We start from the raw sequence: 13,750 nt of genomic DNA on the forward strand, positions 1-13,750 counted from the left end.
GCCACGTTATGTGGTTACCTAATGACATCAGAAGGAATCCACCTTCATAGAACAAACTTCGTCTGGGAAGATTCTCAAATCCCTTGTCCTGGGCCCTATGCTCCACCGCGGCTGGGGGCACACAGAGGGACAGAGATGCCTATGGTTCCAGGACAAAAGATCCCGAAACCAATTACTTACCTGTCATCCAGCCAGGCAACTGTGAGAGAGATCTACTCGTAGCAGAAAGGACAGAACGAGAGACAACAAATGACAACATGGAGTGACAGGTGCCCCTACAGAGGACGCTCAGGAGGACTGGGGTGTGCAGGGTTGGCCAGAGCAGGGGCAGGGGGACCAGGAATGCTCCAGGAGGTTGATCACAGTTGTGTCCTTGCGTGGCTACACGTGTCAGTGTGACTGGGCATTGGCCAGACAGGAAATGACAGGGCGGGGGGGGGGGGGGGTCACTACAAAAGAGATTTCTTTCTGTACAATTTTATTTTGCATGCTTTTCTGACTCCCTAAAGCTGGATGAGTATAACATGAGGTATGTAGTTTGCCATTTCTTTAAAGTCTGAGGTACGGCACACAGAGCACACTTGAGATTTATTTTTGTTGCTTTCGCAGTCTGATGACTTTTCCTGCCTTTATATCTGACCCAAGGACAGGGAACAAAGTCAACACAGATCTGCACACTTTGAAATGTCAACAGAAACCTGCAAACCCAGATTCCCACAGGAGTGGAAGTTTCAGGACCAGAGTGACAAAAAGGGGAGGAAGATAGCAAGTAACCAAAAGAAGATGTCATGTGTCTGTGAGCTGGCCACCTTCTCTACCTGTCGGAAGGAAGCCATGCCTGACAGGAGGGAGCCACACCTGGACCTGGTCTCTCTGGGCTGCCCTAGAGCAGAGCAGAGGATGTGCTGAGCTGGGTGTGGGTGTCGGGGGAAGAGATGGGCAGCTGGCCACAGATGTTACCTGCCAAGTACCTGTAGGACCAGCTCCCGGTCCTCAGCTAAGGTTAAACAATAAATACGTTTAGTTACATATTTACTGTGACAGGAAAGGTGCTCAGTGCTTTGGGTGACTATATTCTTAAAAACACTTTATGGAGGTATGACTGACATACAAAAAGCTGTCCATAATTAATGTATGCACCTTAACCCTGAACCTAACCCTAATATCTAGTTAAGATATACTCGATTTAGAATATGGCTTATAAATTATATGGTGGTTTTTAGAAGCTAGGGGATCCAGGGACCAACCTATTCCATCTTCTCCCTCGAATTTGACAGATTGGAACATATTCTGCCATGTGCTATGTGGAGAGCGGCCACACGGGGGCAACAGTGAGTAAAGAGTAGGGCAAACCCGGCCACAAAGCCAATTCTTCTTTCATCCTGTAAAACCTTGCTCATTCAATGTTCACAGATCATTCTATAGATTATTAAAAGTGTGACTTTGCTGAACTTTTTAAAAAACAAACTAATTCTTTGAAACTGTTAAAAATATAAGATGTTTTTAAAAATCTCGGAGTTGGCGAGCAGATGAAGACCCAAGGGCCTGGGAAAAGGCTGTGACTATTGAATATGTTCAGATCTAATTAGGAAACAAGTATGATTTATACTCCACTTATTTTCACAAGGAATTTGTGTCAACTAACAGTAGTGAACCCACACAAAAGAGTGCAGCTCAGAGGAAAACAAAATGAGAATCAACAGCCTCAAGAGGAAGAGAAAGAGCCACACCCGGGAGCGAAGAAGACATACCACAGAGGCTAGGGCTCAGGCTGATTTGCAGCCTGTAGGTCCTCTGGAGCTAGAATGCCCCCAATGCCCCTGGGGGTCGTGGGTCGGGCAGAGCTCAAACCCTGATGCTGCACTGTTGTAACCAGTGACAGGTCTCCTGGTCACTTCCTCCATGAGACACCCCCCACGCCCTGACTACTCCAGCCCGCTTCTGGGAATTCCCATTCCTCTTTCTGACCCCGTTGTTTTTCCCTTCACTTACATAGTATATAGTATGTTTACCTACATACTATTCTGTCATTTAAACGTTTTTGTCATGTTCTCAGTGCACTGTACTTTGCATCATCCACCCTGATGTATAATCACTTGTTGCACTGCATGACTTAACTGGGGACTAGGAATACCCTCATGGTGTCATGGGGCTAGTGTCCTGGGCAAGGTCCTCACTAGGTCCTCATCCTGCAGCTGTTGCACTGAAGGCCTGATCCAGGCACTACTGTTTTCGTGCAAGTAAGACAGCACAAGGCAAAAAAGCCAAAACCTTGGGTTTCGGTTCGGAATTACTCATGGCCCCTCAGCCACATCAAATGGCGTGAGGGCACACCCTGAATATACTTGCTAGTCCAATGTTGCCCTAGGGAATTCCCATGGAACAGCCATTGTGTCAAATGGGGGAAGGCAGTGTGAGCGGGGAGGGTGGGAGTTAGAATTCCTGACATAGAATCAGTCTTGGAGACTGCCTAGCACTTAATAGGAGTTCATTACATAGTTCTTGAATGAATAAATGAATCTAAAAACGTTTCCTAATTTTAGAAATGATGAGCCTGAAGTTCAGATTAAGTGACTCACCTAAATTGTATTGAAAATCGGTGACAGAGCCAGACTAAGATCAGAGATGGCCTCCAGCATGATCCCCCAGAGTGGCTTTAGCTAGAGCCACAATAACCCATTTAACTTTTCTGGACCCCCAGGCTCTCATGTGGCTCTTCATGTGGCATATTCTGGGAACAAAGGTCATGTCAGTGTCACAGAAACCTCTTACACTGGTTATAATGAGACTTTGTGAGGTCAATGGAATCCCAACCCATAGGCCATCTCACAGTTTGTCTGCAAAGATATGGTTGGTGGGAAACCCACATACTGACAGAGGGTTAGTGTCAGAATACTACTGAGGTTAGGTGCAGGGTCAGGGTGGGGATGAGGGTCAAGGTCACCCCAAAGGTCAAGGTTAGTGTGAAGATAAGAATCAGGGTGAGCAGGGTCATGGTCATAATCAGTGCTTTAGGGCTACTGTCAGGGTCAGTTTTAGTAAATGGTCAGAGTGAATGTCAAATTATGACTCATTTTGAATATTAGGATCCAAATTACTGTGACAGTCGGGTCCAATTCAGGTTCAGGGTGAGAGAGGGTTCCAGGTCAAAGTCAAGATCAGAGTCAGAGTGAAGGTAAGGGTCAATTCTGGGTCAGTATCATGGAGAATGACAGATTCAGAATCAGGTTAAGGGTACACTGCAAGGTCAGTAACATGGTGAAGGTCAAACAAGGTAAGGGTCATGTTCAGGACCAAGGGTAGGGTGAGTGTAGGGTCAGGATCAGGGCCAAGTGTGACATCAGCATGGTGGCCGCAAGAGTCTTCCCTTTTTTCCTCTCCCCTTTTATGTACAACTACTTCGACATTCATGATCAAACAAAAGTGCCTCTGCTCATCACACCAGGACGCCCAGATTTCCATGCACCTGTGCATCAGAAAGTAGATGGACAGGACCGTGAAGGGGGTTGCAGATCCAAGGAAGTTGATGAGCCTGCCCCACCCTGACTTGCTATGACTGGGGAAGGGTCATGGGATCAAGCCCCACATCAGGCTCCCTGCTCAGCACAGAGTCTGCTTGTCTCTCTCCCTCTCCTTCTGTTCCTCCCCCTGCTTGTGCTCTCTCTCTCTCTCAAATAAGTAAATAAAATACGTTTTAAAAAGAAAAGAAAAAGACATTACAACTGAGACTGCAGAAAAACTGGACTGTGAGACTAAACAATTACAAGCCAAAAACTCAGATAACTTAGAAGAAACAGATCCATTCCTAGAAACAAGCAACCTACAAACTGAATCAGGAAGAAATAAAAAATCTGAACAAACCAATAGAAACTAAAGAAATTGAATCAGGAATCAAAAACCTTCCAACACAGAAACCTCCCTCAGGACCAGACAGCTTCACTAGAGATTCTACCAGACAGTCAAAGAAGAATTAACACCAATTCTTCTCAAACTCTTCCAAAACATTGAGGAGGAGGGACTACTTCCAAAATCACCTTGCGAGGCTGGCATTGCCCTGATACCAAAGCCACAGAAGGACGCCACAAGCAAAGAAACCTACAGACCAATATCTCTGATGAATCCAGATGCAAAAACTCTCAACAACATATTACCAAACTGAATTCAAGAACATATAAAAAGGATTATACATCATGAGCAAGTAGGATTTATCCCTGGAATGCAAGGATCATTAAACATACACAAATCAATAAATGTGATCCATCACATTAATAAAATGAAAGGGAAAAAATCACATGATCATCTGAAGAGATGCAGAAAAACCACTTGACAAAACACATTATTTCGTAAAAACCCTCAGCATATCGGGTATAAAAGGAACATACCTCAATATATTAGAGGCCATACATTATGAGCCCATGGCTAACATTAGACTTGCTGGTGAAAATTGAAAGCCCTTCGTCAAGAAGCAGGAACAAGACGTGGATGCCCACACACACCACTCTTATTCAGTTTGGTATTAGAAGTCCTTGCTAAAGCAATTAGGACAAAGAAATAACAGGCATCCAAATCAGGAAGGAAGAAGTGAATCTGTCACTGTTTACAGATAATATGATTCGGTCTATAGAAAATCTAAAAGGCTGTTAGAGGTCAGTCAAGTTGCAGGATACAGAATCAACTTACAGAAATCGTTGATGTTCCTATACACTAAGAATGAAACATCTGAAAAAGAAATAAAGAAAACTACCCCATTAACAATAGCATCAAAAACAATACAATATTAGGAATAAATTTAACCAAGGATGCGAAAGTCCTGTACAGTGAACTATAAGACTTTGTTAAAAGAAATCAAAGAAATGGAAAGACAAACAAATGGAAAGACATACTCTGTTCATGGATCAGAAATATTTATATTGTTAAAATGTCCTTCTTGAGGAAAAAAGAACAAAACCAGAGATATCACACTTCCTGACTTCAAATTACACTACAAAGCTTCAGGAATAAAAACAGTACGTTACTGCATAGACAGACAAAAATAGACACATAGACCAATGGAACAGAATAGAAGGCACAGAAGTGAACCCCTGCTTATACAGTCAAAAAATTATTCAACAAAGAAGCCAAGAACACACAATGGGGAAAGGACAGCCTGTCAACAAGTGAGGTGGGGAAAACTGGATGAGTACATGCAATGAAATTAGACCCACCAGTCACAAAAATTCACTCAAATAGATTAAAGACTGAAACAGAAGGACCTGGTACTATAAAACTCCTAGAAGTAAATATAGGGAAGAAGCTCCTTCACGTTGCTTTTGGCAATGATTCCTTGAATATGACACCACCAGCACCAAAGACAAAAGTGAAAATGAACAAATAGGGCTCCAGGAAACTTAAAACCTTCTGCACAGCAAAAGGAACCATTAACAAGACAAAAAAGCACTCTACAGAATGGAAGAAAATTTTTGCAAGACATACATTGGATAAGGAGGTTTTTTTTTTAAAGATTTTATATATTTATTTGACAGAGACAGACACAGCAAGAGAGGGAACATGAGAAGGGGGAGTGGGAGAGGGAGAAGCAGGCTTCCCACGGAGCAGGGAGCCTGATGCAGGGCTCGATCCCAGGACCGTGAGATCGTGACCTGAGCCAAAGGCAGACGCTTAATGACTGAGCCACCCAGGCACCCTGGATAAGGAGTTATTACTGAAAATATATAAAGAACTCATACAACTCAAAATCAAAAACAATCTGACTGAAAAATGGTTGGAACGAGACCTCCAAAGAACACATCCCAATGGCCAACAGACACATGAAAAGATGCTCCACATCACTCATCATCAGGGAAATGCAAATCAAAACCACAATGAGATATCACTCACACCTGTCAAAAGGCCTATTATCAAGAAGACAAGAGATAAAAATTGCTGGCTAGGGTCTGGAGAAAAGGGAACTCTTTCATGCTGCTATGCATGTACATTGATTCAACCACAATGGAAAACAATATGAAGACTTCTCAAAAATTAAAAATAGACCCAACAATGATGCAGTGTGATTCCACTTCTAGGTATACACACAAAGGAAATAAAGACGGGGTTTTTAAGAGAGATATGCACTCCTATGTTTACCGCAGCGTTGTTCACAATAGCCCGTAAGTGAATGGATAAAGAAGATGTGGTATATAAATACAATGGAATATTATACAGCCATGAGAAAAGAGGACATCCTGCCATTTACAACAACATGGTGGACCTTGTGGAAATTATGCTAAGTAAAATAAGTCAGACAGAGAAAGACAAATACTGTAGGACATCACTTATAAGTGTAATCTAAAAAACCCAAACTCACAAAAACAGAGCAAAATGGTGGTTACCAGGGGTTGGGGAGTGGAGAGGACAGGGCAGATGTTGCCTAACGGTACAAATTTATGATGAACAGTGAGCACAGACAACAATATTGTATTATAATCAACAAACTTGCTAGGAACCTAGAACTTAATTATTCTAATGACTAAAAAGACAGGATAATTATGTAATATGATAGAGGTGCTAATTGTTGCAATCATTCCATGATATATAATGTATTAAGATACATAAATGTATCAACATGTACACCTTAAATTTATACAATGTTAAATGTCAAATATATTTCAATTATAATAATGGATCAGGGTCAAGATCTGGGTAAGTCTATAGGGTGAATATCAAAGCAAGGTTGTGCATCAGGGTCACAGTCGAGGATAGGATAAGGGCCTGTGTCAGTTAAGGATTTGAATAAGGTTCAGGGTCAAGGTCAGGGTTAAGTGAAGTTTCATGATCAGTATGTGGGTGGATCAGGATCACGAGGGTCAGGAACATAATCAAGTCCAGCTGAGGTTCAGTCGGATCACTGTTAGTGGAAGGGTCAAGATCAGTGTTAGGGTGAAAATCAAGAAGAGGGTGAGGGTTAAAGTCACATGAAGTCCAGGATAAGGGTCGGTGACAGAGTGAAGGTCACAAGGGTCAGGTTAAGGTTGAGTTTTGTCAGCAAGGTGTGAGGGTGTCTCAGGGCCTGAATGACAATCAGTCACATCAATCCAGGGTTGTTGAGTGTTAGAATCAGAGTCAAGACCAGGGTTAAGAGTAGGCTCAGATCTGTGTGAGGAACAGAGTCTGGGTGACGGTTGCATTTTGGGGTCAAAATCAGAGTCTGGTTTATCAATAAAGGAAGATCAGGGCTAGGGTCAAATTTAGATGACTGTCAGTTTTATGGTCAAGGTCATGATGAGAGTCTGGGTGAGGATTATGGTCAGAGTCAAAGCAAGCCTCAGGGTTAGAGTTAGGATAAGGTTACAGGCGGGGTTGTGGTAAGGGTCAGATAGCATTAGGATATTTTCAGCGTGAAGTTCTTACTGAAAATCAGGGTTATGTGAGGGATGTAGTCAACATCAGTGTCAGAGTCAGACATGATCAGGGGAGGGTCCGGGTGAGACCCTCAGGTAAGAGTGAGGTTGAGTGAAGGTCAAGTTGTGGGTAGGATTAGGGAGAGCATTACTGTTAGAATGAGGGTAAAGCTTAGGGTAGAATCAGAGTCAGGGTAATAAGTCAAGTTCAGAGTTGGAATTAGGGTATGTGAGGTTGAGGTTCAGGGTTAAGTGTAACAGGGTCATGGTCAAGGTGAGGGTCAAGTGTCACAGTGAAGTTGGTCAGCAATCCCTTCCCCACCACCCAGCACCACATGCAGCTTTTGCAGATGCCACCTCCTGAAATGCTCTCCTGCACTGAGCTCACCTGCTTGGAGTCCTCAGTGCTGCCTAACCCTCCCTGCTGACCTCCACGGGGATACAAGTGTCACGAAGGCAGGGATCTTGGAACAGAATGTTTTGTCCATTGATGGATTCCAAGCACTCAGAAGAATCTGTGGCCTACGGTGTTCAATTGAAAGCTTATTTATTAAGCAATGAGTATCCATTAAGGTATTTCTAGAGGGAAAAAGTACATCTGGAAATAAAAGAAACTGTTCACAGTAGTTCTCTCTGTGGAAAAATTACAAGAAACGTTCATGGTTGACTTGACACATGTCCAAACTATTTAAAATTTTTAAAAATTAATGTTGATTATTTTATAATGACCAAAAATGGATTCTTCCACTTTGAGAAAAAACAAAGAACTCCAGGTAAAGTTCCTGGTAAAGTGACAAGAGACTCATTGCACTGTAGCTATTACCCAAACCTCAAACAACTGGCAACCTTTTGGGAAGCCTTGGAGCATCCTCAAAGAAACCCTACTCTAGTTCTCTTCTCTAAGGAGGAAAGACAAACCAAGAGACAAGACAACACGGAAGGTCTATTTATTCAACAGCAGCTTTGAAAAGGAATCCTCGAGACAGTGAGGTGATGTATTTCCCCATTTCTACTTCACTTCTTTCCACATGGTTCTGTCCTTCGCAGGCTAGAGCCTGATGCAGAAAAGGTGACTGTCTTAGATGTATGTATACACGACCTTGGAGGGCACAGTCTGGAGGTGCAGATGGACGGAACATTTGTAAAAGTGGGACAGCAGAGTCTCACTGTAGCCCACCAGGAAGTAGAACTTGTGTGCAGTAGAACTTGTGTGTAGCCCACCAGGAAGTAGAACTTCTGTGCCCTCAGGACCAGGGCACAGATCTCCAACTGGTTAGCCCAGCGCTTTAAGATCAGCTGGACAGTCAAACACCCTGGGAAGGTGCCCAGCATGAACTTTAGGAGGGAAACATCCTCCACTGTTCGCTCTGCAGCATGGTCCTCCCCATCCAGGTTACCTGAAAGGAGAAGGGCACCTCGAAGACTCAGCAGAAACTCCAGAGGTAACATCCAAGAGCACTGGGCACTCAATTCCACCCCCACTCTAGTTTCTTCACTCTTCTTCTACAAGTGGAATAAAAATAATAATACTTTAAAGTTCAAAGTACATTATTTCATTACATTCACAAACAAATCCTGTGAAGTATGAATTATCGGTTATTGCAAAAGGGGAGACTGAGGCCTAGCAGGGCACAAAACTTAGATGATCCTTTCCTGTCTAGCCTTTCCCCACTCTTTCTGGATGCTTATAGAGGCACTGGCCATCGCTTAGCCCAGAGAGATGAGGCCACCAACTACTTCTGAGACTGGGGACATGAGCTCTCTCACCAGCCAGGGCCATGGCCTCAACCAGTGGATTCTCAGTGTAGATCCTGAGACTCCTACACCTCGTACAGTATGCCTGAAGAGTCTCCACACCCATAGTAGAAGGGAAGTAGGGTCCTGATGATGATGTTTGGCTGATTTGTGGTCCTTACTTCCAACCACTGAGTCCTAGAACTTTTGCCTCCAGATAATGCTGTTATTGTCATTAATTAACATGCTTGATTGAGGTGAATCCCTTAGAAGTCTTTGTATTTGTCTGTTGCAGAATCAACACTTCTCTAGGCACATGGACATGGGATGTGCTGGAGTTGGCTCATACTAGCTCCTGACTGTTAAATTTTGGGGACTTTTGTGAGAGAGAATTAAACTATTGGTAGCTTGGACCAGCCATTGTAGGAATATTTACGCCACAGAACTTGGCTAGCCCTTCAATCGGGGGCTGTATTTCCCCCAACCAAACTGGTTGCCAAACACTTACCAGCAAGCCTCTGATCACCCACACAACAACTCTGTGCACCCTCTCCCTTTGATGTAGAGAATCTGAAGCAGAGAAAGATTAAATCCCTTGTCTCAGACAGTACAGTCAGTGAGCACGAGAGCTGATATTTGAACCTAAGTGGGCTGGTTGCAGGGACTGCATGCCAACCTCAGCGCACCACGTCCCTGCAGGGAAGGTGAGGCCCCAGAGGTCAGAGGCTCCTGCTTGTGAACAGCATTTGCCCTCGGGCTGGGGAGAAGGTAGGTTGTTTCAGGGGCACAGGGATTAGAAGGGTTGATCTGATGCTAGAGGGAGGGATTGCATAACTCCCATCCTATGGAGACAAAGCTCATTAATTTTATTAAGACCTTAGGGTCCCACAGTCCACAGACAATTAGTCCCTGATTGTTGTACAGAGGCAGGGGACTATCTAGAGGAACCATGCCAGCGTTTGTTATCCCTGTGGTAGGTAAAGAGGTCCCCCACTGCTTCTTTCTGTCAGGAATAACAAGGTGGTCTCCTCCCTACCACTCCAGAGACTCCCCCAGGCTTCTAGATATTCCCCCAAGCCTCTGATCCAATCATGTAGGATCCCATTTTTTAAAGTACTCAACTTCCTTCTGTTCCATCGACTTCTGTCTGAGTTGGACCTGACTGCAACAGCACAGAATTACAAAACCTTAGGGCTGGAACAGTCTAAGGCTCATACAACATAGCTGAGTCATTAACATGCCTGTCCTCCATTGCAGTAGGGGCTCATGGGGTCAGCTAATCAATGGCACCCTGGCCCTGGTCCAAATCACAGTGGCTCTGTGAGGTCCATGGACCTACCTAGTAGTCATTCTTATAGTTCCTGAATGTGTAATTGGAATGCATACACCTGGTGTTTGGCAGAATCCCCACATTGGTTCTTGGGCCAGTGGAGTAAGTGATATGGTAGGAGGATGCTGAGGGGGAGTCCCGAATCTGTACTCCCTTCTCCACAAAGACACTAAGTCCAGAGCAATATCACAATCCAAAGGAAATGGTGCAGATTGATGCAGGAGGTGGTTGTTCCTATCCTGTCCACTTCATTGACCACTCTGGTCACTACAAACACCCGACCAGATCCTGGAAGAAGACAATGAGCCACCAGAAACACAACCAGGTAGTTGTCCTAACTACAGCTTTCATGCCTGATTAACATGGTTTGGGGCTCGGTTACATGGCTCTTGGGTACTGGTGAATGTGTTTTCAAATACTATCAGGATGGAGGTCGAGAAGCAGTTTGCATCTACACGGTGTGTGTAAAACTGTACGTTTATGTTACTATATCATAACTCTGGCATCATAACGTGGTCCAAAGGGACGTGGACAGCATGTGCTGGTGCTGGTACTACAGGCAGAAAAGTGTGTTCTGTCCTATTTGCTGATTTCTGTAGAGGGAGTATTTCTACCATACCCAATTTTAAGCTGCCAGCGTGACTTTACTGAAAATGCAGATTTGGAGAGCTGTACATGGTAACACACCCCCACGCAGTATATCATAGTATTTTTTTTTTAATCATACAGACACAATAGATGTCAATAAGCACAGTTTAGCATAAAATATAGCTCTTCCCGTAAGCAGCCTGAGGTGATCTCTGGAAATATTTCACTATTCACTTGACCCAGATAACCCTACATAATCATGCCAATCAAGAGGTTCGAATCTTTGTGTTCACTTTAGGAACACACCTGAAACTGCCCAGGCCATCAAAAATATGCATATCTGGAAAGCCACCAAGTATCTGAAGGATGTCACATTGCAAAAGCAGCGTGCACCACTCCCTGGCTACAATGGTGGAGTTGGGAGGTGTGCCCTGGCCAAACAGTGGGGCTGGACACGGGGCTGGTGGCCCAAAAAGAGTGCTGATTTTTACTGCACATGCTTAAAAATGAAGAGAGTAATGCTGAGCTTAAGGGTTTAGATGTAGATTCTCTGGTCATTGAGCACATCCAGGTGAACAAAACCCCCAAGATGCGATACAGAACTTACCAGGTTCATGGTCGGATTCACCCACACGTGAGCTATCCCTGCCACACTGAGATGATCCTTACTGAAAAAGAGCAGATTATTCCTAAACCAGAAGGGGAGGTTGCACAGAAGAAAAAGATATCCCAGGAGAAACTGAAGAAACAAAAGTTTATGGCCTGGTAGTAAATTCTGCATAAAATAAATGCAAATAAAAGTAAAAAAATCACAAAATATAGTAAAATAGCTAGGAAATGATCAGTTTTAAATATTATCTCTGCTTTTAATATAACTTATAAATTTATAATGACCTATTTTTAATAGCTGTATTTAACAACTGGTTTGCAAAATGCCTGAAAATCTAACAGCTCTCATGATATTTTTTTTCAAAGATTTTATTTATTTATTTGAGAGAGAGAGAGAGCATGGGGAGGTGGGGAGGTGGGGATGGAGTGGCAGAGGGAGAGGGAGGAGCAGACTCACCACTGAGCATGGAGCCCAACGAGGGGACGCATCCCAGGACCCTGGGATCATGACCTGAGCTGAAGGCAGATGCTTAACCCACTGAGCCACCCAGGTGCTCCTTTCATGAAACAATAGGAGGCAGCTCCAGCACCCCCTGGACATGGGCCTTCTGGACATTCCACAAAACCTCACTTGGTTCCACCATATTGATGACATATAATTATTCAAGCAGGGTGAGCCAGAATTGGTGAATATGTTGCTGGTATTGGTACAACAAATGTACTTCCAAGAGTGGGAGAGAAACCCTATGAAGATTCAAGGCCTGGGGCGGAGCAAGATGGCGGCGGAGTAGGAGACCTGGATTTCGTCTCCTCTCAGGAATTCAGCTGGATAGGGGCCAAACCTTTCTGAACAGCTACAAACTCAACAGGAGATCGAAGAAAGGAATAGCAACAACTCTCTGAACAGAAAAGTGACCACTTTCTGGAAGGTAGGACGTGCAGAGAAGTGAATCCGAGGCGATATTTGGGAGGATAGACAGCGGGGGAGGGGCCTCCGCCGGCCGCTTCTGGCAAGTAATAGAACCACGGAGCACAAAATCGGAACTTTTAAAAGTCTGCTCCCCTGAGGGACGCAGATCCAGGGAGACTCACCTTCCTCCCCCAGGAGGAGCCGCGCGGGAGTGCACCACAGGGATCTGCTGGGTTTGGAGACTCCACCCGGGGTCGGGTGCCAGAGAGAGAAACGCGTGGTCACAGGCCGGGTAAGCATGGAGTGCGGCCAGAGACCGGGGAGACGGGAGTGACTGACGGCTTTTCTCTGGGGGCTCACTGAGGAGTGGGGCCCCGAGTTCTTGGCTCCTCCGGGGTGGAGGCCCGCCATTTTCACTCTCCGCCTCCAAAGCTGTACGGAAAGCTGGCAGGGAACAAAAGCCCCGGAGAGCAAACCCGAGCAGATTACTTCGCCAGGAGGGGGCAAGGGCGGGGCAATTCTGCCTCCGGCAAAGACATTTAGAAACCACGGCAACAGGCCCCTCCCCAGAAGATCAGCGAGAACAGCCAGCCAAGACCAAGTTTACGGATCAATGAGAATGGCAGAACTCCAGCGCTAGGGGAATACTGCACATAGAATCCATGGCTTTTTTACCATGATTCTTTAGTCTTTCAAAGTTAATTTTTTTTAACTGTCTTTTTTTCTTTTCTTTTTTTTTGAATTTTTCTTTTTCCCTTTTTCAACCAACATCTTATCAGTCCCTTTTTTTAAAAAAACTTTTATTTTTCATTTTTAGAGTCATATTCTATCCCTTCATAGTAGTTACCCGTATTTTTGGCATAAATATATAAGTTGTTCTCTCTTTAAAATTTTGAGATAGTTTCTTCTACCAGATTAAAATATACCCTAAATCTCTAGTATATGGTGTTTTCTATTCCCCTGCCTGATCACATTCTCTCCCTTTTTTTCTTTTTTCTTTTTTTAAATCCTCTCTTCTTTTTTCAAACAACTTCTTATCAATTCCTTTTACAAAATTTTTTATAATTTCCATCTTTACACTCATATTCCATCCCTTCATCATATCAACACTTATTTTTGTACATATGTAAGTTTTTCTTTCTTTAAAATTTTGGGAGGCACTTTCTTCTAAAAGACCAAAATACACCCCAAATCTAGTGTGTG

The 13,750-nt window shown here is 44.0% G+C and overlaps 1 long non-coding RNA gene across 2 annotated transcripts; it reads right to left on the reverse strand.

Moving 5' to 3' along the window:
* Positions 1-7,957: 7,957 nt before the first annotated feature.
* Positions 7,958-12,993, reverse strand: LOC135365511 (uncharacterized). Of its 2 annotated transcripts, none has more exons than XR_010413454.1 (3): positions 12,730-12,993; positions 11,636-11,696; positions 7,958-8,879 (listed from the first exon to the last, which is right to left on the reverse strand). It is a non-coding gene; the product is annotated as an uncharacterized LOC135365511 (long non-coding RNA). The 2 variants fall into 2 exon arrangements; XR_010413455.1 differs by having other exon boundaries at positions 7,958-9,680.
* Between the last annotated feature and the right edge of the window lie 757 nt (positions 12,994-13,750).

This window comes from Mirounga angustirostris, unplaced genomic scaffold, assembly GCF_029215605.1.
Source record: "Mirounga angustirostris isolate CCGP_5_RB_7025 unplaced genomic scaffold, mMirAng1.0.hap1 SCAF_8, whole genome shotgun sequence".
Classification (NCBI taxonomy): Eukaryota; Metazoa; Chordata; class Mammalia; order Carnivora; family Phocidae; genus Mirounga; species Mirounga angustirostris.